The sequence below is a fragment of the Myodes glareolus genome, chromosome 20 (genome assembly GCF_982192425.1).
Source record: "Myodes glareolus chromosome 20, mMyoGla1.1, whole genome shotgun sequence".
NCBI lineage: Eukaryota > Metazoa > Chordata > Mammalia > Rodentia > Cricetidae > Myodes > Myodes glareolus.
Genome location: NC_142045.1, coordinates 49379693 through 49405843, shown reverse-complemented (window position 1 = coordinate 49405843; position 26151 = coordinate 49379693). Strand labels below are relative to the sequence as shown.

Genomic DNA, 26151 nt, shown 5'->3' with positions numbered 1-26151 from the left:
ATGAGAGACTGTGGATTCATTCTGAGTTAAGAAAAATCAGGTTTGATCAAGGAAGATCACCTGAGAAATCTCCAATAGGAGCAAATGGCCCAGATGTCTGAGTTCTACATCCAGAACAGATTCAAGACTGTTGCCTGAGATGATCAAGCCTCACAGGATACGCTAGTCATGACTTGATGATAATTATAAAATTTCTTTAGGTCCCCATAAGATTATCAGCACCCCCAACCAAAAGGAAGTACCATAAAAAACTATGCCCATATTCCCAAAAAATGGACTATGGATATTTTCCTTTGTTTAGGATGTTGGTTACAAGTTGTTATGGTTAATGGTCAGGAGAAAAGCTAAACAAAGGATATTAGATTCAGAATTCTTGTTTTTTTAAAAAAGAAGAAAGGGAAGTGGTATGGGACAATGGTCTGTATTCTGTCAATTATATTTTAAATAAATGTTGATTGGCCAGTAGTCAGGCAGGAAGTATAGGTGGGACAACCTGACAGGAAGTAGAGGTGGATCAATGAGAACAGGAGAATTCTGGGAAGAAGGAAGCCCATTCCTCTGCAATCCTGGCCCAGCAACAAAAAAAGCAAGATGTGACTGCCTCTCTAAATAAGGTACCAAGCCACACGGCTAACACAGACAAGAATCAGGGGCTATTATAAGTTGTAAGAGTTAGTAAGAAGCCTGAGCTAATGGGTCAATCAGTTTATAACTAATATAGACCTCTGTGTAATTTCTTTAGGACTTAACGATTGCAGGAACTGAGCAAGGCAGAATCCCCAACAACAAGGAGGTACTGTTGTGTGACAAAACTTTTCATAGGGAAATGAAGCATATGTCTACTCTCCTCAGATAGGGAACCCAGGACACACCAAAGTAGAGATACCACCAAAGTCCAACTCAGTGAGCCAATGAGTTTTATTGTGGTTACTTACAGGAATATGGGTGAGGTATTGCTTACAAGAGCAAAAATGACTCAAAGACAGGTGCGTCATTATAACCCACCCTCAGCATGGGTGACAGCTCACAAAAGCTGGGACCCTGGAAACACTGCACAGCCTACAGGCAAATGAACAGGCTGCAGAGTGTCCTTCACAAGTGACGCAGTTGGTCTAAACATCCTTCAAGTAGCTGTCTGGTGTCTGATTTGTAAGACTTTAAGACATTTCTGAAGCCATTTCTGAACCCTCTCAGCCTTCATGCCTTAGTGCTTCCCTTCCCTGCCAGGAACCAAGGACCTAACAGCTACACATGCACATACTCAGTTCCTGAACAATTACCCATACATGTATGTTTTGATTCAGTCCCCTGGGAAACGGGGTCAAAAATGACCTCTTACCTCATCTGATCTGACAATAGCTCTCCAGCCAATTATTGATAATAATGGTCAAGGAACAACCCCTCTTGTTTCTATGGGGCCTTCTCCTTTAAAAGTAGACTGTACCAGCTATTTGAGGTCTCTCAGCTTCCCGAATGCTGAGGGACCCTGTCATGACAGAATTATTAAAATCCTCATGCTTTTGCATCAGCTGTGGTATATGAGGTGGTCTCTGGGGGCAACTCCTTCTCGGTTTGGACACTAGAGTCCAACATTTGGTTTCCTGACCGGGAATCAAGTCGCTCTCAGACACACTCTAGACCTAGTTGGAGGTATAAAGAAACGAGCTCATTTTTTGAGTCTGTCTGTTTGTATATTATGTTTCTGTTTCTGTATAATTGTGAATAAGTAATTTGAGAATTTTACTTGCACAGGGTCTGTTTTGAAATGGGGCTAAGGGAGGAGGAAGACGTGTCCTGAGATCCCTTGCCCTAGCCCTGAAAAATGTTTCACGGGCATTTATGGGAGAGAGGGGCAGCACCCTAGTCTCCAGAAGGGCGTGATCCTCCATCTGTATTTTTGGATCTGCTACCACACGGCTTCTGATTTTGAGTCTATGTCTGTCTTTTTGTTCTTATGTATTTTCAGTTCTGCACCAGAGTGGTGATGAGAGCGCCAGCTTCTGGTTTTGAGTTTATGTCTGTCTCTTTGTATTTTTGTTTTTGTATGTCAGTTTGTCTTTGTTAAAATTCACCTATAGGAATTCAGAACCTGTCATCGGCCCCCTGGCCATTATCAGTTCCCCTGATTCCAGCTTGCCGCTGGAGAAGGCAATGTGGTGGCTGCCCCTCTCCAAGCCTTTTGTCTTCTCTCTTCTCTGTACAGGAGCGAAAGAAACCCAGAATCCTGGCACCTCCAGTTCTTCCTGATATCCAGCCAAGCATGGTAGATTTCTCCCTCCTCCTCCCCTGGAGGAAACACTTCGTTCCTGAGGAGCCACACTGGTCGGGCCCTAGCCCTGAAAACTTCAGCACTCAGAGTCTATGCTGGGACAGGGGAGGGACATCTGCTAGGGAGAGAATGACCTCCAAAGCATTTCCCCTTTGCTCAGTAGCAGGCCAATTACAATACTGCTTTTTTCCTGCCTCTAATCTTTACTTCCTTTTCTTGGGACCCTCAGACCATGACCGGGCTTATAGAATCTGTTCTGGTTATCCATCAGCCCACTTGGGATGACTACCCTCAAAGTGGATGGCATTGCAGCCTGGATCCACACATCTTACGTCAAGCCTGCACCTCCACAGGACAACCCAGGATCTTCCAAATGAACGCTTCAGCGTACCCAAAATCCTCTCAAGAAGGCCTGATTCTGCCAGGCTTGCTGATCTTTGCCCTGATGTTTATACCTCAGGACTTAACCTGGACCCTGACTAACTTTGAGACTGGGCAAGCCTTAAGGCTAGCCACTGGAGTTCATCCCCTGAATACGTGGTCCCCCCAGCTAACTTTTGATCTATGTGCTTTAGCAAAAGACTCTTGACAGGATACTAAACAACCCCCCGGAAACTCTTGTTCTGCATGCAAATATTCTAAATGAGATATTTGTCTGGGGGAAAAAGCAAACTCTGTAGTATGAGGGGCCTAAAGTATTTTGTTATGCTGTCTGGGGATGTAAAACCAATGTCAATGTCTCCTGGTTGGGGGTTAGCAAAAAAGACTTACTCTCTTTCACCTATATCACACCAGGAAAAAGAACTAAATGGTTAACAGACAATACTTGGGGTTTACGGTTATATGAAAGACATGGGGATTCTGTTCACCCTGCAAGTTTTTGTAACACCTCCCATGACCATAGTACTAGAGTCCAACCCGGTAATGCCTGACCAGGGCCAGCTAGCCCCTGCTGAGGCAGCCCCCTTTGCCAGGACCCTGGGCCCCATTCCTAGTCCTAAGAACCCTTCTGCAACCCCTGCTTCACTTCTGGCAACCTCTAATACAGGCCAGCAACTGTTTAGTCTGATAATGGGAGCCTTTTCTTTGCTAAATAGTACTGACCCCAGCTTGACACAATTTTGCTGGCTATGCCTGTCAGCAGGACCTCCCTATTATGAGGAAATAGCCTCATCTGGTAGTTTCAACCATATCAGTTCTTAGATGTCCTGTAATTGGGGACAAACCTAACTCTTCTAAGTCCTAGGACGACAAGACCTGATGTCCTCTATTGATCTATGATGGGCTTACAACACTGGTTTGTTAATTTCTATATACAGATCCAATTAGTCCCCCAAATTTACTAATATCTCAAGATTGAGATATATGACCAAATAAGAGGAGGGAATGTAAGACTTTAAGACAGTTCTGAAGTCATTTCTGAACGCTTTCAGCCTTCATGCCTTAGTGCTTCCCTTCCCCGCTGGGAACCAAGGACCTAACAGCTACACATGCACATACTCAGTTCCTGAACAATTACCCATACACGTATGCTGAGGGACCTTGTCATGACAGAATTATTAAAATCCTCATGCTTTTGCATCGGCTGTGGTATATGAGGTGTGTAACATGAGGGGGTCAGAGCCTGCTTGTTTGTGTTTTCTGTGCCTGCTTGTTGGGGCTTCTTTCCCGCCCTGCCCCCCAGTGGTTTAGTCCCAGAGAAAAATCACACAGGAAATTTCTATAAGTTATAAAGCTGATTGGCCCATTAGGTCAGGCTTCTTACTGGCTAACTCTCACATCTTGATTAGCCCATTTTTCTGATCTATGTTAGCCATGTGGCTCAGTACCTTTTTCAGTGGGGCAGCTCACATCCTGCTGCTTCGGTGATCTGGGCAGGAGTGGAAGGAATCAGCTTCCTCCTCCCAGAATTCTCTTGCTCTCCTTGCATCATTTCCACTTCCTGTCTGGTTTTCCCACCTACACCTCCTGCCTGGCCAATCAGCGTTTATTTAAAACATGATTGACAGAATACAGACAATTCTCCCATTCCAGAGGTGGTCTCTGGGGGCAACTCCTTCTCGGTTTGGACACTAGAGTCCAACAGATTCTTCCAGGCAGCTGGTCTGAGATTGGCTCTTCTGAGAGTCTTCCTTGCTGCTCACTCCCTTCCACCAGAGAGGGACTCTTGGCTTTTATTGCTTACTATGGCAGGAGGGAGCCTACCAAATCTGGTCAGTTTCAAGGACTTTTTGGGTTCTCTTGGGTTGTTTGCTTTCCGGCCTGAGGAGCTTTCCTCAGAGTAAAATGTTTCAATCTTGGAGGAAACTGTTACACAACAAGTACCAACTCACCAGGGACCAGTCCATTACCATGAGAGAGTAAATAAAATCTCAACATTGTCAATAGGACTCATTGAGAAAAAGATAGTCACTGCCTTGGTCACATGTAACATGGGGGGCCAGCTTGTTGGTGTATCTGTCCCGCCTGGCACCCTACAGTCAGCATACCCCAAAGAAAATCACACACAGGACTCCATAAGATTATAAACTGATTGGCCCATTAGCTCAGGCTTCTTGTTAACCCTTATAGCTTATACTAACCCATTATTCTCATCTATGTTAGCCCTGTGGCTCAGTACCTTTTCCAGCGGGGCAGGTTACATCTTACTTCTCTGTGATCTGGGCAGGAATGGAGGAAGAGCTTCCTGCTTCCCAGAATATTCCTGTTCTCTTTGTTCCACCTCTACTTCCTGTCTGGTTTTCCCACCTATACTTCCTGCCTGGCCAATCAGCGTTTATTTAAAATATGATTGATAGAATACAGACAATTCTCCTGCACCAGTCACAGTCCTAGCAAAGGTGTCAAGACACATATTGTTTGTTGCTCACACTGCAATGTAATCACATTACATTACTTAACATACATTACTTAACAAACTATTCTAGTACATTTACACCAGTGTTTTATTGGAAGGGGAAAAGGTACTTTTTTCTGTAAAAGGTTTGAATTTCTTATATTACCCCAGGTGTCATTTTATTCTTATCAAGCTTCCTTCTCTTCATTCTAATTACACCTCAGAGGGATTTGCTTACAAACAGAGAAAAGTAGTTCAAATCCCCACATTGATCTTTATATCCCTGAATAACCAGATGACAGGACTGCCTTTGTGAAGGTGAATGTTATGTGTAGAGGATAAATTCATTGTGCTAGGCTTGTACAAACAGATATTTTTAGCTTGTGTAAGCTGCGAGGAAGTGACTCCTAACTTGATTGTACACTGTGAGTTTGCCCAATATGAACCAATTCCTGGTGCAATTGGATATAGTAAGCTTTCTCATTGAAACCATCAGTCTTCAAATAACAGCACAGATTGATTAATTATAAAAGCTTGGTTTTAGCTTAGTCTTTTTTCTCACTAGCTCTTATAACTTAATCTGTTTCTGTTGATCTACAGTCTCTCACATGGCTTTGTTACCTTTCCTCCATCCCCCATGTCTGACCTGCTCTGCTTCCCATTGACATCTCCCAAGTGCCCAGCTCCATCCCTCTCCCTTCCTCACTTCTCTCTGTCAGAAATCCTGCCCATCCTTTCCTGCCTAGCCATTGCCCATTCAGACCTTTATTACACCAATCACAACCATACATTTCACACAGTGTACAAATATCCAACAACATTTCCCCCTCCCTTTATCTAAATAAAAAGGAAAAGTTTTAACTCTAACGTAGTAAAACAGTATACAACAATAACAATTATCAGTTAAGAATTACATTCACGACAGCCCCTCCCGCCTCAGCTTCTGCGGCTGGGTCTTCTGTGTTCCACGGGACCCCTCCCTGCCCCCACTGCTGCTGCCCTTTTGTCTCCTGGGTCCTGGAAACACCAGCTAGCCCTGGTGCAGTGCTGAGAAGTTCTATCCAGAGAGGTGAGTGGGTGCTCGCCTGGGCGCTCTGTCCCAGAAGAGAGCACAGCCCCTCCCCCCTCAGCTTCTGTGGCAGGGTCTTCTGTGTTCCATGGAACCCCTCCCTGCCCCCACTGCTGTCGCCCTTTTGTCTCCTGGGTCCTGGAAATACCAGCTATCCCTTCTGCAGTGCTGAGGAGTTCTATCCAGAGAGTGCTGAGGAGCTCTATCCATGGAGTGCTGAGGCGTTTCATCCAGAGAGGAGATGGGCAGGCACCAATGCAAGAATTCCTCCAACAACCTGAAAGGCAACATGACATCTCCAGAATCCAGGGATTACGAAACTAGAAAAATTGAACATCCTACTCCAGAAGAAAGAGAAGAAATCGACTCTAAGTGGATCTTTATGAAAATAATAGAGGAACTTAAACAGGAGGTGAAAATCTGCTGTAAAGAAATGGAAGATAAGTATAACAAAAAGATTAAGGAAATGAGTAAAGAAACGAAAGAGAAATATACCAAAAGGTTTGAAGAAATGAGTAAATCCGTAAATGAAATTCTGGGAAACCAAGAAAAAACAATCAAACAGGTAATAGAAACAGTTCAAGATTTGAAAACTGAAATGGAGTCAATGAAGAAATCACAAGCCAAGGGCTGTCTGGCTATGGAAAATCTAGGTAAGCGAACAGAGACTTCAGAAACAAGCATAACCAACAGAATACAAGAGATAGAAGAAAGAATCTCAGACTCTGAGGACACCATAGAGAAATTAAACGCTCTGACCAAAGAAAACAGCAAATCCAACAAATTCTCATCACAAAACATCCAGGAACTGTGGGACACAATAAAAAAACCAAATCTAAGAATAATAAGGGTAGAAGAAGGAGAAGAATTGCAGATCAAAATTCCAGAAAATATATTCAACAAAATTATAGAAGAAAACTTCCCCAACCTAAAGAACGATATCCCTATGAAGGTTCAAGAAGCATACAGAACACTGAATAGGCTGGATCAAAAAAAAAATCCCCTCACCATATAATAATCAAAACACAAAACATTCAGATTAAAGAGAGAATATTAAGAGCTGCAAAGGAAAAAAATGAAGTAACTTATAAAGGTAAACCTATCAGACTTACACCAGACTTCTCTATGGAAACCATGAAAGCCAGAAGGTCCTGGATAGAGGTGCTGCAGAAACTAAGAGACCATGGATGCAAGTCCAGACTACTTTACCCAGCCAAGCTATCATTCACTATCAACGGAGAAAACAAAATATTCCAGGATAAAAACAAATTTAAACAATACGTAGCTACAAATCCAGCCTTACAGAAAGTATTAGAAGGCAAATCACAACCCAAGGAATCCAACATTCCTAACACCGCCTACAATAACTCAGGCATCTAGCGACCCTTCACAAGCAGAACTCAAAGAAGGGAAAAACATACACTCCACTACCCCCCCCAAAAAAATAACCGGAGTCAACAACCACTGGTCATTAATATCACTTAATATCAATGGATTCAATTCACCTAAAAAATGGCACAGACTTAGAGATTGGATATGAAAACAGGATGCAAAATTCTGCTGTTTACAAGAAACACACCTCAACCACAAAGACAGACATCTAAAAGAGTAAAGGGCTGGGAAAAGGTTTTCCAAGCAAACGGACCTAAGAAACAAGCAGGTGGGGTCATTCTAATATCTAACAAAATTGACTTCAAACTAAAATCTATCAGAAGAGATAGAGATGGACATTTCTTTTTTTTTCTTTTATTTTTTTTGAAAGTAAATTTTATTAAATTATAAAAGTTTCCATTTACTCCCCTCTTCCCAGTACCCTCCCACTCCCTCCACTCCCTCTCCTCCTCCCTCTTTGTCCCTTAGGGCAGTCAGGGTTTCCTGCCCTGTGGGAAGTTCAAGTTCCTCCCCCCTAGAGATGGACATTTCATACTCATAACTGGAACAATTCATCAGGAGAAAGTCTCAATCCTGAATATCTATGCCCCTAATATAAAGGCACCCATTTATGTAAAAGAAACACTTCTAGAACTCAAGGCAGTCACCAAACCACACAAACTAATAATAGGAGACTTCAACACACCTCTCTCACCAATGGACAGATCAATCAGACAGAAACCCCCCCCCCCAATATAAAGACACCCATTTATGTAAAAGAAACACTTCTAGAACTCAAGTCAGTCACCAAACCACACACACTAATAGTAGGAGACTTCAACACACCTCTCTCACCAATGGACAGATCAATCAGACAGAAACCCAACAGAGAAATAAAAGAATTATTGGAGGTATTTAATCAAATGGACTTAACAGATATCTATAGAACATTCCACCCAAATAGGAAAGAATATACCTTCTTCTCTGCTGCCCATAGAACCTTCTCAAAAATTGACCACATACTTGGTAACAAAGCAAACTTCCACAGATACAAAAAAATATTAGTAACCACCTGTGTCTTGTCAGATCACCATGGATTAAAGTTAGAATTCAATAACAATGCTACCCCCAGGAAGCCAACAAACTCATGGAAGTTGAACTGTCAACTATTAAATCACCCCTGAGTCAAGGAAGAAATAAAGAAAGAAATTAAAGTCTTCCTTGAATTTAATGAAAATAAAGACACAGCATACTCAAACCTATGGGACACTATGAAAGCAGTGCTAAGAGAAAAGTTCATAGCACTAAGTGCCCAATTAAAGAAAATGGAGAAAGCACACATTAGAGACTTAACAGCACACTTGAAAGCACTAGAAAAAAAAGAAGCTGATTCACCCAGGAGGAGTAGAAGACTGGAAATAATCAAACTGAGGGCTGAAATCAACAAAATAGAAACACAGAAAACAATCCAAAGAATCAATGAAACAAAAAGCTGGTTCTTGGAGAAAATCAACAAGATCGACAAACCCCTATCCAAACTAATCAAATGGCAGAGAGAGAACATGCAAATTAATAAGATCAGAAATGAAAAGGGGGACATAACCACAGACACAGAGGAAATTCAGAGAATCATCAAAAACTTATGAAAGTTTATATGCCACAAAGTTGGAAAACGTAAAAGAAATGGACCTTTTTTTAGATAAGTACCATATACCAAAGTTGAACCAAGAACAGGTGAACAATCTAAATAGACCTGTTAGTCGTGAAGAATTAGAAGCTGTTATCAAAAATCTCTCTCTACCAAAAAAAGCCCAGGACCAGATGGTTTCAATGCAGAATTCTACCAGAACTTCCAGGAAGAGCTAATACCTATACTCCTTAATGTATTCCACAATATAGAAACAGAAGAGTCATTGCCTAACTCCTTTTATGAAGCTACAGTTACCCTGATACCAAAACCACACAAAGACACAACCAAGAAAGAGAATTACAGGCCAATCTCACTCATGAACATCGACGCGAAAATTCTCAATAAAATACTGGCAAACCGAATCCAAGTACACATTAGAAAAATTATCCATTATGATCAAGTAGGCTTCATCCCAGAGATGCAGGGCTGGTTCAACATACGCAAATCTATCAATGTAATCCATCATATAAATAAACTGAAAGAAAAAAACCATATGATCATTTCATTGGATGCTGAAAAAGCATTTGACAAAATTCAACACCCATTTATGATAAAGGTGTTGGAGAGATTGGGTATACAAGGATCACACCTAAATATAATAAAAGCAATATATAGCAAGCCGACAGCTAACATCAAATTGAACGGAGAGAAACTCAAAGCCATTCCACTAAAATCAGGAACACGACAAGTCTGTCCACTCTCTCCATACCTCTTCAATATAGTGCTTGAAGTTCTAGCAATAGCAATAAGACAACATAAGGGGATCAAGGGGATTCGAATTGGAAAGGATGAAGTTAAACTTTCGTTATTTGCAGACGATATGATAGTGTACATAAGCGACCCCAAAAACTCTACCAAAGAACTCCTACAGCTGATAAACACCTTTAGTAATGTGGCAGGATACAAGATCAACTCCAAAAAATCAGTTGCCCTCCTATACACAAAGGATAAAGAAGCAGAGAGAGAAATCAGAGAAACATCACCTTTCACGATAGCCACAAATAGCATAAAATGTCTTGGGGTTACTCTAACCAAGGAAGTGAAAGACCTATTTGATAAGAACTTTAAGTCTTTGAAGAAAGAAATTGAGGATGATACCAGAAAATGGAAAGACCTCCCCTGTTCTTGGATTGGGAGAATCAACATAGTAAAAATGGCAATTCTACCAGAAGCAATCTATAGATTCAACGCAATTCCCATCAAAATCCCATCAAACTTCTTCACAGACCTTGAGAGAACAATAATCAAGTTTATATGGAAAAACAAAAAACCCAGGATAGCCAAAACAATCTTATACAATAAAAGAACGTCTGGAGGCATTACCATCCTTGACTTCAAACTCTATTACAGAGCTACAGTATTGAAAACAGCTTGGTATTGGCATAACAACAGAGAAGTCGACCTATGGAATCGAATAGAAGACCCGGATATTAATCCACAAACCTATGAACACCTAATCTTCGACAAGGGAGCTAAAGGTATACAATGGAAGAAGGAAAGCATCTTTAACAAATGGTGCTGCCATAACTGGATGTCAACCTGTAGAAGAATGAAAGTAGATCCATATCTATCACCATGCACAAAACTCAAGTCCAAATGGATTAAAGACATCAACATTAATCTGTCCACTTTGAACCTGATAGAAGAGAAAGTGGGAAGTAGTCTACAAGATATAGGCACAGGAGGCCACTTCCTAAGTAGAACCCCAGTAGCACAGACAATAAGAGAAACAATGAATAAATGGGACCTACTGAAACTGAGAAGCTTCTGTAAAGCAAAGGACACTGTCAGTAAGACAAAAAGGCTACCTTCGGACTGGGAAAAGATCTTCACCAACCCCTCATCAGACAAAGGTCTGATCTCCAAAATATACAAAGAACTCAAGAAACTAGGCACTAAAACTCTAATTAACCCAATTAAAAAATGGGGTACTGAACTGAACAGAGAATTCACAACAGATGAACTTCGAATGGCCAGAAGACACTTAAGGACATGCTCAACCTCCTTAGTGATCAGGGAAATGCAAATCAAAACCACTTTGAGATACCATCTTACACCTGTCAGAATAGCTAAACTCAAAAACACCAATGATAGCCTATGCTGGAGAGGATGTGGAGTGAGGGGAACACTCATCATTGTTGGTGGGAATGCAAACTTGTACAGCCACTGTGGAAATCAGTGTGGCGGTTTCTCAGGAAACTGGGAGTCAACCTCCCTCAGGACCCAGCTATTCCACTCTTGGAAATATACCCAAGAGATGCCCTATCATACTACAAAAGTATTTGTTCAACTATGTTCATAGCTGCATTATTTGTAATAGCCAGAACCTGGAAACAACCTAGGTGCCCCTCAATAGAAGAATGGTTAAAAAAGGTGTGGAACATATACACATTAGAGTTTTACTCAGCGGTAAAAAACAATGACATCTTGAATTTTGCATGTAAACGGATGGAAATAGAAAACGCTTTACTGAGTGAGATAAGCCAGACCCACAAAGAGGAATATGGTATGTACTCACTTATAAGTGGTTTCTAGTCATAGTTAAAGATCTTTGAGTCTATAATTTGTGATCCTAGAGAAGCTGAATAAGAAGGTGAACCTGAAGAAAATCATATAGTTATCCTCCTGGATATTAGAAGTAGGCAAGATTGCCAGGCAAACTTGGGTGCACGGCGGGGGGGGGGGGGGGGGGGGGGGGGGAGGGAGGGTGGAAGTACGGGGAGACGGTTAGGGAGAAGGGAGAGGGGGAGGATCGGGGATGGATTGGGGGAATTGCAGGGGGGAGGGAGGAAGGATGGTTATGGGAGCAGGGAAGTTTATATCTCAACTAAGGGAGCCATTTTAGGGTATGCAAGAGACTTGATTCTGGAGGGGTTCCCAGGCCCAAGGAGAGGTCCCCAGATTGTACTCTGGGCAGCAGAGGAGAGGGTGCCTGATCTGGTCTTGGACCATAACCATACTGATGAATATTTTGCGCATCACCACAGAACCTTCATATGGCGATGGATGGAGATAGAGACAGAGACACATATTGAAACACTGGACTTAACTCCCTACGCCCAAATGAGAAGCAGAGGGAGGGAGATCGTGAACAAGGAAAGCAAAATCAGAGGGGGCCTTCATCTGACGATGGATGGAGATAGAAACGGAGACCCACATTGGAGCACTGGAAGTCAGGACCGCGAAGGGTGCGTTCACCCACTGATACAAGGGGTCTGATCTTCGAATGAGAGCTCACCAAGGCCAGCTGGACTGGGACTGAAAGAGCATGAGATCAAACCGGACTCTCTGAATGTGGTTGACATGGGGGCTGACTGAGACCCCAAGGTCCAAATGAAGACTAAGAAGCCATTGACAATGGCACTGGATCTTGTTTCGTCTGCATGGACTGGCTTTTTGGGATCCTGGCCTGTCTGGATGCTCACCTTCCTGGACCTGGAGGGAAGGGGGAGGAACTTGGATTTCCCACAGGGCAGGAAACCCTGACTGCTCTGGGGAATGGTGAGGGAGGAGGAGAGGGAGTGGGGGGAGTGGGGGAGCGGGAGGGTATTGGGAGGAGGGGAGGAAGTGGAAAGAGTGTTTTCGGATACTTGAATAAACAAGTCTAACGGCAAAAAAAAAAGAATTACATTCACAATGTTCAGTCATCTTATATTTGTCAAATTTGGAGAAAGTACTGTATTATCTATCTCATCCTGGTGAGTCAAAAGGTTTATACCTAAACAATGTTCTACCATAACTTGTATTACCATCCCAAACACATCTTTGTAGACCTTAAGACATTTTTTAAATAAACATTTTAAGCTTTTATGTTTGTCAACCTTATAAACTTTACATCTCTTATATAGTTTCTTTTCTGAATTTGGTAACAAGGAAAAATGTAACTATAATTATCTAGTTTTCAACCCCATCAAAAACCAGAGAAGAATATAATATTACCTTAGTAAACAGGAAGTGCAGAGCACACAACTTCTAAAACAATAGAAATGACAAAGACAACTGGTTGCCTGGACAGTCACCTAAGGTTCATACACAATGGTGGGGCATCCATCTTCAGTCTTCAGGCCTAGAATATCTTACAGACTTTTCTGTAAAGCAGTAATTTTAAAGAATTTCCTACCTTATTTTGGCAAAGGTCAGCAGTTACTTTCTTTCATTTTTCTGCCTGTCCAATTTGGACTGCATACTGTCAGCAGATGAGGCAAAGGAACATTCTTACCCAGTGGCTAACTTTGCCACATGGAATGCAAACTCCATGTGGAGGTTCTTTGATACTCCTCATCCTTTTTTGAAGTAAATTGGTGCTGCCAGGAGCAGACTTGTCTCACTGTCATGGAAAGCCTTCTGTTAGTAAACATCTTAAATGCCATATTCTGTAGATCTCTGACATGTTTGGAGACCATCTATCTAAACTATATGTTTGACCTTGAAAACATACCTAACATGACTATAAGTTTGATTGCTTTACAAGACTACTAACCTGCATTTCTTAATTATCTTAAATAGTTTATAATAATAGCTTTCAAGGAGTAGAAATTTACATTACATAGTTAAGTGAACTGCATAGGTACAATACCTTAAACAAAAATAGAAAATATATACCTTATAAATAAAATAACCTTATTACAAAAGTCCATACCAAAGTAAAATATTTAAGACTAATGGGTACTTTTATAGTTTAAAAGTAAATTCAGCAATCTACATATTTATCCTATCATTTAATTTTTATATATTTATTACTATTATTATTTAATTGAAATTTTATATACCCATTCCAGTTACCACTCCATCCCCTGCTCCTGCTCCCTCTACCTTCCCCTGCACTCTACCCCACATCCTGCCCATGTGGAGTCAACGAAGTCCAGCACATCAATTTCAGGAAGGACCAAGGTCCTCCCCACTATATAAAGACTGTGTTGGGTATCCCTCCAAAGAGAATGGACTCCAAAAAGCCAGTTCAAGCAGTAGGGATAAATCCCACTGGCAATGGCTACACAGGTTGTCCCAGCCATTCAACTGTCACCCACATTCAGAGGGCTTAGCTTAGTCCTATGTTGGTTCTCCCACTGAGAGTCTGAAGTCAGTGAGTTCCCATTAGCTGAGTTAAGCTATCCCCATTATACTCTTTTTTTCAGTTTAATTGATTTCTGGAAAAAAATAAATATTTTTAATTTTTTTAAGTTTATTAAAATATAAAAGTTTCCATTTTCGCTCCTCCTCCCAACACCCTCCCACTCCCCCCACTCCCTCTCCTCTTCCCTCTCCATCCCTAAGAGCAGTCAGGGTTTCCTGCCCTGTGGGTAGTTCAAGTTCCTCCCCGCTCCCTCCAGGACCAGGAAGGTGAGTATCCAATCAGACTGGATCCCAAAAATCCAGAATATGCAGAGGAAACAAGTCCCAGAGTCATTGTCAATGGCTTTTTAGAAAGACTTCGGGCCAGCCACATTCAGAGAATCCAGCCTCCTCCAGAGAGTCTGGTTGGATCAAGCGCTCCTTCAGTCCCAGTCAACTGGCCTTGGTGAACTCTCATTAGATCAGTCGCCTTGTATCAGTGGGTGATCGCTCCCCTTGCGGTTCTGATTTCCTTTTTCATGTTCTTCCTCCTTCTGCTCCTCCTCTGGACCTTGGGGGGCTCAGTCCGGTGCTCCAATGTGGGTCTCCGTCTGCATCGCCATCCATCGCTGGATGAAGGTTCCCTCTGATCTTGCCCTCCCTGCTCACGTTCTTCTTCCTTCTGCTTCTCGGTTGGACCTAGGGAGTTAAGTCCAGTGTTCCAACGTGGGTCCCCGTCTCTATCTCCATCTATTGCCAGATGAAGGATCTTTATAAGTTACTTGACCTTTTTCTTTTGCAGCTCTCAATATCCTTTCTTTAGTCTGAATGCTTTGTGTTTTGATTATTATATGGCGAGGGGATGTTTTTTTCTGATCCAGTCTATTCGGTGTTCTCTATGCTTCTTGAACCTTCATAGTAATATCGTTCTTTAGGATTGGAAAGTTTTCTTCTATAATTTTGTTGAATATATTTTCTGGACCTTTGAAATGCAATTCTTCTCCTTCTTCTACTCCTATTATTCTTAGACTTGGTTTTTTTATTGTGTCCCACAGTTCCTGAATGTTTTGTGATGAGAATTTGTTGGATTTGCTGTTTTCTTTGGTCAGAGCGTTTAATTTCTCTATGGTGTCCTCAGAGTCTGAGATTCTTTCTTCTATCTCTTGTATTCTGTTGGTTATGCTTGTTTCTGAAGTCTCTGTTCGTTTACCTAGATTTTCCATAGCCAGCCGGCCCTCGGTTTGTGATTTCTTCATTGACTCCATTTCAGTTTTCAAATCTTGAACTGTTTCTATTACCTGTTTGATTGTTTTTTCTTGGTTTCCCAGAATTTCATTTACGGATTTACTCATTTCTTCAAACTTTTTGGTATATTTCTCTTCCATGTCTTTACTCATTTCCTCAATCTTTTTGTTATACTTATCTTCCATTTCTTTACGGCAGATTTTCACCTCCTGTTTAAGTTCCTCTATTATTTTCATAAAGATCCGCTTAGAGTCGATTTCTTCTATTTCTTCTGGAATAGGATGTTCAATTCTTCTAGTTTCAAGCTCCCTGAATTCTGGAGATGTCATGTTGCCTTTCAGGTTGTTGGAGGAATTCTTGCATTGGCGCCTGCCCATCTCCTCCACTCTGGATGAAACTCCTCAGCACTTTCTGGATAGAGCTCCTCAGCACTCTCTGGGAAGAGCTCCTCAGCAGTGCAACAGGGCTAGCTGGTCTTCCCAGGACCCGGGAGACAAAGGGCCTGCAGCAGTGGGGGGAGGGAGGGGTCCCGTGGAACACCGAAGACCCTGCCACAGAAGCTGAGGGGGGAGGGGCTGTGCTCTCTTCCCGGACAGGCAGGCTGCCCAGGCGAGCACCCACTCACCTCTCTGGAAAGAGCTCCTCAGCAGTGCAAAAGGGCTAGCTGGTCTTCCCAGGACCCGGGAGACAAAGGGCCCGCAGTAGTGGGGGCTCCCCATTATATTCTTGACCCCTTTGCTCTATTATCACTCCTCCCTCTCTTCGACTGGACTTTGGGAGCTCAGCCCAGTGCTTCACTCTGGATCTCTACATTTGCTTCTACCAGTTGCTGGATGAAGGTTCTATGATGACAATTAAGGTAGTCTCAAGCTAATTGCAGGGGAAGGTCAGTTCAGGCACCCTCTGCACTATTGCTTAGGTCTTAGCTGGAGTCATCTTTATGGATTTCTGGGACTTTTCCTAGTGCAAGGTTTCTTGCTAGCCCCATAATGACTCCACGATTGAAGTATCTCTTTTCTTGCTCTCCCTCTCTGTTTTTCCCCCATCTCAAGCATCATGTTTTCTCATGTTCACCTACTCCCTCCCCTTCTCTCTTCCTCCTCTCCTTCACCCTTTCATGTAGATCCCACACGCTCCCAATTTCACTTCTTTAATTTGTGTTACACCAAGTTATTTTATATTATTTATGGCTATTGTAAATGGTGATGTGTCTCTGATTTCTCTCCCAGCACCTTTATCATTTGTATATTGGAGGACTACTGATTTTTTTTTAGTTGATCTTGTATCCTGTCACATTATTGAAGGTGTTTATCAGCTATAGGTGTTCCCTCATAGAATTTGGGGGGTCACTTATGTATACTATCATATCATCTGCAAATAGAGAATGTTTGACTTCTTCCTTTCCAATTTATATTTCCTTAATCTCCTTTTGTTGTCTTATTGCTCTAGCTAGAAATTTGAGTACTATGTTGAGTAGATATGGAGAGAATAGACAACCTTGTCTTGCTCCTGATTTTAGTGAACTCGATTTGAGTTTCCCTCCATTTAATTTGGTGTTGATTGTTAGCTTGATCTATATTGCTTTTATTATGTTTAGATATGTTCCTTGTATCTCTGATCTCTCCATAACCTTTATCATGAAGGGTTGTTAGATTTTGCCAAAGGCTTTTTCAGCATCTAAGTGATGATTATTTGTCTTTTTTTTTAGTTTTTTTATATGGTGGATTACATTGATAGACTTTTATATGTTGAATCATTCCTGCATCTCTGGGATGAAGCCAACTTGATCATGATGAATGATGTTTTTGATGTGGTCTTGGGTTCTGTTTGCCAGTATTTTACTGAATATTTTTTCATTAATGTTCATGAAGGAAATTGACCTGTAATGCTCTTTCTTAGTTGTGTCTTTGTGTGATTTGGGTATCAGGGTAACTGTAGTCTCATAAAAAAGTTTGTCAATGTTCCTTCTGTTTCTATTGTGTGGAACAATTTGACGAGTACAGGTAGTAACTCTTCTTTAAAGTTCTGGTATAATTCTGCATGGAAACCATTGGATCCTGGGCTTTTTTGTTGTTGTTGGAAGACTTTTGATGAATGCTTCAATTACCTTAGGTGTTATAGGCCTAGTTAATTTGTTCACCTGATCTTAATTTAATTTTGGTATGTAGTACCTATCCAAAAAATTGTCCATTTCTTTTATATTTTCTAATTTTGTGGAGTACAGGTTTTCAAAGTGTGACCTAATGATTCTCTAAATTTTCTCAGTGTCTGTTGTTATGTCCATCTTTTCATTTCTGATTTTGTTAATTTGAATGTTTTCTCTCTGCCTTTTGATTTGTTTGGATAAGGGTTTGTCTATCTTGTTGATTTTCTCAGGAATCAGCTCTTTGTTCATTGATTCTTTGTATTTTTTGTTTCTATTTTATTGAGTTCAGCCCTCAATTTGATTGTTTCCTGTTGTCTACTCCTTCTGAATGAGTCTGTTTCTTTTTATTCTAGAGCTTTCAGGTGTGCGTGCTAGAGTGAGATTTCCCCCACTTTCTTTATGTAAGCACTTAGTGCTATAAACTTTCTCCTTTTAGCACTGCTTTTGTAGTGTCCCATAGGGATGAATATGTTGTGCATTCATCTTCACTGAATTCTGGGAAGTCTTTAAATTCTTTTATTTCTTCCTTGACCCAAGCATGAGACAATTGAGCACTGTTCAAATGAGTTTGTAGGCTTTCTGCAATTAATGTTGTTGAATTCTAACTTTAAGCTATGGTGATTCAATAAGAAACGAGAGGTTATTCCGATATTTTGTATCTGTTGAGGTTTGCTTTGTTATTGAGAAGGTAGTCAATTTTAGAGAAGGTTCCATGAGGTGCTGAGAGAAGATACATCCTTTTGTGTTTGGGTGGAATGTTCTATAGATGTCTGTTAAGTTCATTTGAGTCATGACATCTGTTAGTTCTCTAACTTCTCTGTTAAGTTTCTGTCTGGCAGACCTGTCCAAGGACGAGAGTAGACTGTTGAAGTCTCCCACTATTAGTATGTGGGGTTTATTGTGTGATTTAAGCTTTAGTAATGTTTCTTTTACATAAGTGGCTGCTCTTGTATTTGGGGCATAAATATTCAGGATTGAGACTTCATCTTGATGGATTTTTTCTGTGATGAGTACAAGTGTTCTTCTCCATCTCTTTTTTTATTGGTTTAAGTTTGAAGTCTATTTTCTTAGATGTTAGGTTAGCTACACCTGTTTTTTCCTTTGGTCCATTTGATTTGTAAACCTTTTCCCAACCCTTTACTCTGAAGTAAAGTCTGTCTTTGAGGTTGAGATGTGTTTCTTGTATGCAGGAGAAGGATGGATCCTGTTTTTATCCTTAATATCCATTCTATTAGCCTGTGTCTTTTCATAGGTGAATTGAGTCCATTGGTATTAAGAGTTATTGATTACCAGTGATTATTAATTCCTGTTATTTTGGTGGTAGTGTTTGTCTGTTGCCCTTCTTTGCGGTTTGCTGGTGTGAGGTTATCTGTTGCATGTGTTTTCATGGGTACAGCTAACTTCCTTAGGTTGGAGTGTCCCTTTTAGTAATTTCTGCAAGGATGGTTTTATGGACAGGTATTGTTTAAATCTGATTTTGCCATGGAATATCTTGTTTTGTCCATCTAGTAATTGAAATCTTTGTTAGGCATAGTAGTCTGGGCTGGTACCCGTGGTACCATCTGTCCAGGACCTTCTTGCTTTCAGGGTTTCCATTGAGAAGTCAGGTGTAATTCTGATAGGTCTGCCTTTATGTGTTACTTGGCCTTTTTCCTTTGCAGCTTGTAATATTCTTTCTTTATTCTGTAGGATTAGTGTTTTAATTATTATATGGTGAGAAGACTTTTTTCGGTCCAGTCTATTTGGTTTCTGTAAGCTTCTTGTACTTTCATAGGGATATCTTTCTTTAGGTTGGAAAAGTTTCCTTCTATGATTTTGTTGAATATATTTTCTGTGCCTTTGAGCTGGAGTTCTTTTCCTTCTTCTATTGCTATTATTCTTAGGTTTGGTCTTTACATGGTGTCTCATATTTCCTGGATGTTTTTTTTTAAGTAAATTTATTAAATTATAAAAGTTTCCATTTCCGCCCCTCTTCCCAACACCCTCCCACTCCCCCCACTCCCTCTCCTCCTCCCTCTTCGTCCCTTAGGGCAGTCAGGGTTTCCTGCCCTGTGGGAAGTTCCAGTTCCTTCCCCCTCCCTCCAGGTCCAGGAAGGTGAGTATCCAAACAGACTGGATCCCCAAAATCCAGTATATGCAGAGGAAACAGGTCCCAGTATCATAGTCAATGGCTTTTCAGAAAGACTTCGGGCCAGCCACAGTCAGAGAATCCGGCCAAATTCCGAGAATCTGGTTAGATCACCTCCTCGTTCAGTCCCAGTCCAACTGGCCTTGGTAAACTCTCATTAGATCCGTTCCCTTGTATCAGTGGGTGATAGCATCCCTCGCAGTACTGATTTCGTTTTTCATGTTCTTCCTCCTTCTGCTCCTCATTTGGACCTCGGGGGGCTCAGTCCGGTGCTCCAATGTGGGTCTCCGACTGTATCGCCGTCTTTCGCCAGATGAAGGATCTATGGTGATAATCAAAATATACATCAGTATGGTTATGGGCCACGGCCAGATCAGGCACCCTCTCCTCTGTCCAGAGAACAATCTGGGGGATCTCTCCTTGGACCTGGGATCCCATATATAATCAAGTCTCCTGTAAACCCTAAAATGACTCCCTTAGTTGAAATATATTCTTCCCTGATCCCATATTCATCCTTCCTCCCTCCCCCCCCATCCCAGGCCACCGAGCTTTCCCCATTCCTCCCCTACTCCCTTCTCTCTAACACTCTCCCCTTCCATCAACCCTCCCACCCCCCCCCATGCACCCGAGGTTACCTGGGACTCTTGTCTATTTCCTACCTCCTGGTGGATAGCTAAATAATCTTCATCAGGTTCATCTTTTTATTTAGCTTCTCTAGGATCACAAATAATAGGCTCAAAGACCTTTAATTATGGTTAGAATCCACTTATGAGTGAATACATACCGTGTTCCTCTTTTTGGGTCTGGCTTACCTCACTCAGTAAAGCGTTTTCTATTTCCATCCATTTGCATGCAAAATTCAAGATGTCATTGTTTTTTACCGCTGAGTAAAACTCTAATGTGTATATGTTCCACACCTTTTTTAACCATTCTTCTATTGAGGGGCACCTAGGCTGTTTCCAGGTTCTGGCTATTACAAATAGTGCTGCTATGAACATAGTAGAACAAATGCTTTTGTAGTATGTTAGGGAAACTTTAGGGTATATTCCCAAGAGTGGAATTGCTGGGTCCTGAGGGAGGTTGACTCCCAGTTTCCTGAGAAACCGTCACACTGATTTCCACAGTGGCTGAACGAGTTTGCATTCCCACCAACAATGGATGAGTGTTCCCCTCACCCCACATCCTCTCCAGCATAGGCTATCATTGGTGTTTTTGAGTTTAGCTATTTTGACAGGCGTAAGATGGTATCTCAAAGTGGTTTTGATTTGCATTTCCCTGATCGCTAAGGAGGTTGAGCATGACCTTAAGTGTCTTCTGGCCATTCGAAGTTCATCTGTTGTGAATTCTCTGTTCAGTTCAGTAAACCATTTTTTAATTGGGTTAATTAGAGTTTTAGTGCCTAGTTTCTTGAGTTCTTTGTATATTTTGGAGATCAGACCTTTGTCTGATGAGGGGTTGGTGAAGATCTTCTCCCAGTCAGAAGGTAGCCTTTTTGTCCTACTGACAGTGTCCTTTGCTTTACAGAAGCTTCTCAGTTTCAGTAGATCCCATTTATTCATTGTTTCTCTTATTGTCTGTACTGCTGGGGTCCTACTTAGGAAGAGGCCTCCTGTGCCTATATCTTGTAGACTACTTCCCACTTTCTCTTCTATCAGGTTCAAAGTGGATGGATTAATGTTGATGTCTTTAATCCATTTGGACTTGAGTTTTGTGCATGGTGATAGATATGGATCTACTTTCATTTTTTTACAGGTTGACATCCAGTTATGGCAGCACCATTTGTTAAAGATGCTTTCCTTCTTCCATTGTATACCTTTAGCTCCCTTGTCGAAAATTAGGTGTTCATAAGTTTGTGGGTTAATATCTGGGTCTTCTATTCGATTCCATAGGTCGACTTCTCTGTTGTTATGCCAATACCAAGCTGTTTTCAATACTGTAGCTCTGTAATAGAGTTTGAAGTCAGGGATGGTAATGCCTCCAGACGTTCTTTTATTGTATAAGATTGTTTTGGCTATCCTGGGTTTTTTGTTTTTCCATATAAACTTGATTATTGTTCTCTCAAGGTCTGTGAAGAAGTTTGATGGGATTTTGATGGGAATTGCATTGAATCTATAGATTGCTTTTGGTAGAATTGCCATTTTTACTATGTTGATTCTCCCAATCCAAGAGCAGGGGAGGTCTTTCCATTTTCTGGTATCATCCTCAATTTCTTTCTTCAAAGATTTAAAGTTTTTGTCAAATAGGTCTTTCACTTCCTTGGTTAGAGTAACCCCAAGATATTTTATGCTATTTGTGTCTATCCTGAAAGGTGATGCTTCTCTGATTTCTCTCTCTGCTTCTTTATCCTTTGTGTATAGGAGGGCCACTGATTTTTTGGAGTTGATCTTGTATCCTGCCACGTTACTAAAGGTGTTTATCAGCTGTAGGAGTTCTTTGGTAGAGTTTTTGGGGTCACTTATGTAAACTATCATAACGTCAGCAAATAACGAAAGTTTAACTTCATCCTTTCCAATACGAATCCTCTTGATCCCCTTATGTTGTCTTATTGCTATTGCTAGAACTTCAAGCACTATATTGAAGAGGTATGGAGAGAGTGGACAGTCTTGTCGTGTTCCTGATTTTAGTGGAAAGGCTTTGAGTTTCTCTCCATTCAGTTTGATGTTAGCTGTCGGCTTGCTGTATATTGCTTTTATTATATTTAGGTATGATCCTTGTATCCCCAGTCTCTCCAAAACCTTTATCATAAATGGGTGTTGAATTTTGTCAAATGCTTTTTCAGCATCTAGTGAGATGATCATATGGTTTTTTTCTTTCAGTTTATTTATATGATGGATTACATTGATAGATTTGCATATGTTGAACCAGCCCTGCATCTCTGGAATGAAGCCGACTTGATCATAATGGATAATTTTTCTAATGTGCTCTTGGATTCGGTTTGCCAGTATTTTATTGAGAATTTTCGTGTCGATGTTCATGAGTGAGATTGGCCTGTAATTCTCTTTCTTGGTTGTGTCTTTGTGTGGTTTTGGTATTAGGGTAACTGTAGCTTCATAAAAGGAGTTAGGCAATGACTCTTCTGTTTCTATATTGTGGAATACGTTAAGGAGTATAGGTATTAGCTCTTCCTGGAAGTTCTGGTAGAATTCTGCATTGAAACCATCTGGTCCTGGGCTTTTTTTGGTAGGGAGATTTTTGATAACAGCTTCTAATTCTTCACGACTAACAGGTCTATTTAGATTGTTCACCTGTTCTTGGTTAAACTTTGGTATATGGTACTTATCTAAAAAAATGTCCATTTCTTTTACATTTTCCAACTTTGTGGCATATAAACTTTCATAGTAAGATCTAATGATTCTCTGAATTTCCTCTGTGTCTGTGGTTATGTCCCCCTTTTCATTTCTGATCTTATTAATTTGCATGTTCTCTCTGCCGTTTGATTAATTTGGATAGGGGTTTGTCAATCTTGTTGATTTTCTCCAAGAACCAGCTTTTTGATTCATTGATTCTTTGGATTGTTTTCCCTGTTTCTATTTTGTTGATTTCAGCCCTCAGTTTGATTATTTCCAGTCTTCTAGACCTCCTGGGTGAATCAGCTTCTTTTTTTTCTAGATCTTTCAAGTGTGCTGTTAAGTCTCTAATGTGTGCTTTCTCTGCTTTCTTTAATTGGGCACTTAGTGCTATGAACTTTCCTCTTAGCACTGCTTTCATAGTGTCCCATAGGTTTGAGTATGTTGTGTCTTTATTTTCATTAAATTCAAGGAAGAGTTTAATTTCTTTCTTTATTTCTTCCTTGACCCAGGGGTGATTTAGTAGTTGACTGTTCAGTTTCCATGAGTTTGTTGGCTTCCTGGGGGGAGCATTGTTGTTGAATTCTAATTTTAGTCCATGGTGATCTGACAAGACACAGGTAGTTACTAATATTTTTCTGTATCTGTGGAAGTTTGCTTTGTTACCGAGTATGTGGTCAATTTTCGAGAAGGTTCCATGAGCTGCAGAGAAAAAGGTATATTCTTTCCTATTTGGGTGGAGTGTTCTATAGATGTCTGTTAAGTCCATTTGATTCAATACCTCCAATAGGTCTCTCAATTCTCTGTTTGGTTTCTGTCTGATTGACCTGTCCATTGGTGAGAGAGGAGTGTTGAAGTCTCCTACTATTAGTGTGTGTGGTTTGATGACCGCCTTGAGTTCTAGAAGAGTTTCTTTTACATATGTGGGTGCCTTTATATTAGGAGCATAGATATTCAGGATTGAGACTTCCTCCTGATGAATTGTTCCAGTTATGAGTATGAAATGTCCATCTCCATTTCTTCTGATTGATTTTAGTTTGAAGTCGATTTTGTTAGATATTAGAATGGCCACGCCCGCTTGTTTCTTAGGTCCATTTGCTTGGAAAACCTTTTCCCAACCCTTTACTCTGAGTAAGTGTCTGTCTTTGTGGTTGAGGTGTGTTTCTTGTAAACAGCAGAATGTTGGATCCTGTTTTCGTATCCAATCTCTAAGTCTGTGCCTCTTTATAGGTGAATTGAGTCCATTGATATTAAGTGATATTAATGACCAGTGGTTGTTGACTCCGGTCATTTTTTTTTAAGTAGTAGAGTGTATGTGTTTTTCTTCTTTGATTTGTGCTTGTGAATGGTTGTTAGATGTTCGAGTTATTGTAGATCGTGTTGGGAATGTTGGATTCCTTCGGTAGTGATTTTCCTTCTAATATTCTCTGTAAGGCTGGATTAGTAGCTACGTATTGTTTAAATTTGTTTTTATCCTGGAATATTTTGTTTTCTCCGTTGATAGTGAACAATAGCTTGGCTGGGTATAGTAGTCTGGGTTTGCATCCATGGTCTCTTAGTTTCTGCAGTACCTCTATCCAGGATCTTCTGGCTTTCATGGTTTCCATAGAGAAATCCGGTGTAAGCCTGATAGGTTTACCTTTATAAGTTACTTGACCTTTTTCCTTTGCAGCTCTTAAAATTTTTTCTTTAATATTTATGTTTTGTGTTTTGATTATTATATGGCGCGGGGATGTTTTTTTCTGATCCAATCTATTCAGTGTTCTGTATGCTTCTTGAACCTTCATAGGAATATCGTTCTTTAGGTTGGGAAAGTTTTCTTCTATAATTTTGTTGAATATATTTTCTGGGCCTTTGATCCGCAGTTCATCTCCTTCTTCAATCCCTATTATTCTTAGATTTGGTTTTTTTATTGTGTCCCAGATTTCCTGAATGTTTTGTGAAGAGAATTTGTTGGATTTGCCGTTTTCTCTGACCAGAGCATTTATTTTCTCTATGGTATCTTCAGAATCTGAGATTCGTTCTTCTATCTCTTGTATTCTATTGGTTATGCTTGATTCTGTAGTCTCCGCTCGTTTACCTAGGTTTTCCATATCCAGCCGGTTCTCGTTTTGTGTTTTCTTCATTGCCTCCATTTCAGTTTTCAATTCTTGGACTGTTTCCTTTACTTGTTTGATTGTTTTTTCTTGGTTTCTCAGGGTATCACTCACGGATTTACTTATTTCTTCAAACTTTTTGTTATATTTCTCATCCATTTCTATACTCATTTCTTCAAACTTTTTGTTATACTTCTCGACCAGTTCCTTAAGGGAGTTATTCATATCCTGTTTAAGGGACTCTATTGCTTTCATAATGGCACTTTTTTCCACTTCATCTGGGTTAGAGTGTTCAAATCCTTCTGTTGTAGGGTCATTGGGATCTGGTGTTTTCATGTTGTTTTTCAGATTGTTGGATGAGGTCTTGCCTTGGCGTCTGCCCATCTCTTACTTCAAATGTTCTCTATTGGAACTTCTGTTACCGGGTCAGGTTCCCTTCTTGGGCAGGGACTTCACTGACAGAATGCCCACCTTTCCTCAGGCAGGCTATTGAAGCACAGGCACTCCCTCTTTCCTGGATGCGCTTACAATGCAGGCTCAGCTTGCAAGGCAGCTGAGCTGGGGAAAATTTTATGGCCCCAGGGGGAAGGGAGAAATATAGGAATTCGTACCTGGATGGGAGCTAGGATGGCAGGCGGGAGGCGGTAGCCAGCACTGCAGGCTGACCTGGGCGACTGTGGGGTCGGGGAACGCCAAAGCTCTTCCTCACCAGGACCCTGTCAAGGCCCGAAGCAAACTCACCCCTCCGATGGCCCTCTGCTAGAAGTCAGGGCCCCTGCTGGTCAGGAATGTGGCTGAGCTGGCACCTGGTCCACCTGTCCTCAGGGAGGCCTTTAAGACCCAGGAACTGCCTCGAGCTGGGCTGCGCCTACAGCCCAGGCCCAGCTCGCAAGGCAGCTGAGCTGGGGAAATTTTATGGCCCCAGGGGGAAGGGAGAAATATAGGAATTCGTACCTGGATGG

General features: G+C 41.1%; 1 long non-coding RNA gene across 1 annotated transcript in view; it reads right to left on the bottom strand.

The window, feature by feature from the left end:
- Positions 1-4786: 4786 nt before the first annotated feature.
- Positions 4787-26151, bottom strand: part of LOC148118838 (uncharacterized) — a 34657-nt gene continuing 13292 nt past the window's right edge. The window contains exon 3 of the long non-coding RNA XR_015735789.1: positions 4787-6451. This is a non-coding gene — a long non-coding RNA (uncharacterized LOC148118838). The remainder of the gene's footprint in view (positions 6452-26151) is intronic.